Source organism: the organism of the source record quoted next, unplaced genomic scaffold, assembly GCF_019419815.1.
Source record: "Pyrus x bretschneideri cultivar Hongxiangsu unplaced genomic scaffold, Pyrus_bretschneideri_v1 Contig36, whole genome shotgun sequence".
NCBI classification, from domain to species: domain Eukaryota; kingdom Viridiplantae; phylum Streptophyta; class Magnoliopsida; order Rosales; family Rosaceae; genus Pyrus; species Pyrus x bretschneideri.
The window spans coordinates 2,989,749-2,993,020 of record NW_025999679.1 but is presented as its reverse complement, the minus strand read 5'-3'; the positions used below and the strand labels follow the sequence as shown (position 1 = coordinate 2,993,020).

Sequence of the window (3,272 nt, the reverse complement as noted above, 5' to 3'; positions counted from 1 at the left end):
TTTCAACAATTTTTTCACTTATATATCATGAAACCAACATTCGCAGCATGCACCCGATTATAATAATCAACAAATATTTTTAAAATGCAAAAAAATTACAATATCAATAATTTAATACTACATGTCTGTGATCCCTTTCCCTCCACTGTGGATGTCACGAGAGTCTGCTCTGGGTGGTCGCCAGTGAGTCCGACGAGCGCTCATCTGTAGATGCATCACTGAAGCGGTGGATGACGTCGGCACCTCAAAAACCGGGGGAGCAGCCGGTGTAACAGTTGTAGGCTCTACAATTGGTAGAGCACTACCAATCGGAGCAGGATGTGCATGAGGTGTGAGAGGTGCACTAGTAGCTGAGCGGCGGTGAGAAATCAAACGCAAAATCTGAAAATTTACCAACAACGAAGTAATGAATTTATCCTAAAATTACAAAATTATTTATAAAATTAAAATCTTAATCATAATATTAAACTAGCATATGGACACACATAAGGTGTGTAAGAAAAATTTTTATTTTTATTTTTGAAATAGAAGGAGAGAGGAAGATAGTGATAGAGAATGTGAGAATGGGAAGTTTTTTATTTTTTATTTTTTTTTATTTGTTTTAAATTAGAGATATGTTATGATTCCGTATAGGTGAGTCTTTGAAAAAAAAAACAAAAAAAGAGCAAAATTTGGTTGTGTGAAATTATATTTCTACTCCATATTTCTTATTCATATTCTGCTTTAATTAGAGGATTAAACTGGTAATTTTATATAATTTTAATTGATAATGAGTGTTTTATTAATTAATAGAAATAATTATCCTCAATCTAAAACTAAGAAATAAAACTTCATCCTAAATCCTAATATACACAAATTATTAAACTATATAATATCCTAAATCCTAAAATTATTAAACTAAAACTAAAATAAATCTACCGAAAAAAGAAAAAAAAAACTCAAAATTATTAAAACAAATTAACTAAATTAAAATTTGTAAAAAAAAAATAAAGAAGGATAACAGAAAAACGAACTCCGACACCCATCTTCCCCACTGTCGTCGGCTTCCACTGCAGGACCTCCCATTCCTCCTCCCCTTGCCTACGCTCACCCATTCCTACCCAGCTGCCAAAACCCATCCGCTGGCTCCCACCCCCATCCATTCCTCCCCAGCCGCCGACATATATCCCCACCCAGCCGCTTAATCCCCTCTATAGAACCGTAAACCCTAATTAACTTTAATAATTAAAAGTTTTAAATTACAGAGAAATTCGAGAGTGAGAGATTACCTTGAGCTTGAGTGAGGAGGGGATTCAAGAGAGGGAGGAATTTGAAAGGGAGAGAATTCAGAGAGGGAGAGATTACAAAGAGAAAGGGTTGGGTCTAAGAGAGAAAGTTTGGGGGGTGTTTAAGGGGATGTAGTCAAATTATGATTTGATAGTATTTTGATAAATTTTAAAATTAGAGTGTAATTAATTAGGATTTTAAAAGAATATTTAAAAGACTTTCAAATAATGATGTAGTCAGATTAGTATTTAAGAGGATTTAAAAAAATACATCTAAATTCATGGGTATTTAACTGAGATTTTAATTTATGTTTTTAGAGTGATTATAAATCTGTATGTATTAAAAAAAAAAATCAAAGATTTGGCGGTATTTCATTAAGTTGTGGATTTTGTGGAACTTGAAAACAAGAAGTATACATAACCAAGATAAAAAAAAATAATAAAAATAATAAAAATAAAAATAAAAAAAAGAATCCCACATCACCCCTTAGGATTTCAAATCCAGCTTATGTTCTTCTAGCTATCTTCCTTCATTCTTTACTTCTCAACCGTCACTGTCCTCAATCCCATCTTCCTTGAGTATAATTCTGCAATGCTCAACCATCATGTTAACGTCAAATACCCACACACCCTGGTTGACGTGCCATGTTTGCTACCGTTTTTAGTGATTCCATTGTCATTTGACCATTTTTACAGTATCTTGAAGCCAAAAAGGGACCATGTTCTGTAATCATCCTTTGCTCCTTCTGAAAGTTTCTTGGGAAATAGAAAATATAACCCATTTTCTTAATCTTGGGACAAAAATAGGATTTTTTTCGAATATGCACATGTCATGCACAACAATAAGACATAAATAGGATTTTTCGTACACCTTGAAATGACTTAATTGCCCTCATATATAAATGAGTTATTTCCTTCCATTTTTTGACTTCTCTATATCTACTCTCTCTACTTTCCCTCCCTTTCTCTCTAACATTGATATTTATTGGTTGTTCTTAGATTAGTGAAAGATAATAGAAACCCCAATTGGAAGATTTAATTTTGATTATATATGCTTTGGTTGGAAGGGAACACATTTATGTGCTTGTAGTTGTAGATTGGGAATTTCTTCCTCAAATCATCATCTTTTTCCCCAAATTCAAAATCTCATTCAAAACCCATATGGGTCAAAACCAATTTGCAGTCCAAAAAATTTTCAGATGTCGAAGAAAATCCATTATGAAAAACTAAAAACACCATTTTTCTGTTGCAATCACTATCTTTCCTCCACCAATAAAACACCATTTTTCTGTTGCAATCACTATCTTTCCTCCACCAATGAATGCCATATCCCTCTAAGTTCGAAGAAAATCCCAAATTTGCTATCTATATTCGTGCAATGACGTCGGTTTTGTTGTGAACGTGTATCGTGCAATTAACGATGTTAGGGGATATGTGGGCCCTAGATTCTGGAATCCCTTAAAGATTTGTACACCCTTAATGATCTGTAGTTTACAAATCTTTGACATAAACTTAGATTCTAGAAATCTTGTTAAAAATCATCTATTTCTTATGACATGCAAACGATATGCATGATAGGATTAAAAGCACACCACAAAGTAGCACACAAATGTCCTATTAATTTTCCTGATTAATAATAAGATTTATCAATTGTAGCATATGAAAATAAGGGTCTTTCTTGCAGAAGATTGTTTTATCTAACTACTTAAAATGTCACAAAAACTGGGCTGTTGTCCCTACTGACCAGCCACCGAAAAATAATTATTAGACTGACTTACACTTATCTAAAGTCTACGAAATTTTATATGCAGATACTAGACAAACAGAGCTATACTCACACAAATTTTTGGGATTTTTGGAGTTAATTTGCTATTTAAATTAAATTGAACAAAAACAGGACAAAAACAGATTTTAAGTAGTTCGCAAATTAAGAAAAACAAGTTAGGGGAATTGCTATCCACCACCAAATAATCATGCAAAAATGTTATGTTTCATTCAAATTCCTTC

The 3,272-nt window shown here is 32.8% G+C and overlaps 1 long non-coding RNA gene across 1 annotated transcript; it reads right to left on the bottom strand.

Annotated features, from left to right (window-relative positions):
* Positions 1–1,368, bottom strand: LOC125480786. The gene is made up of 2 exons (XR_007261047.1): positions 1,269–1,368; positions 1–381 (listed from the first exon to the last, which is right to left on the bottom strand). It is a non-coding gene; the product is annotated as an uncharacterized LOC125480786 (long non-coding RNA).
* Between the last annotated feature and the right edge of the window lie 1,904 nt (positions 1,369–3,272).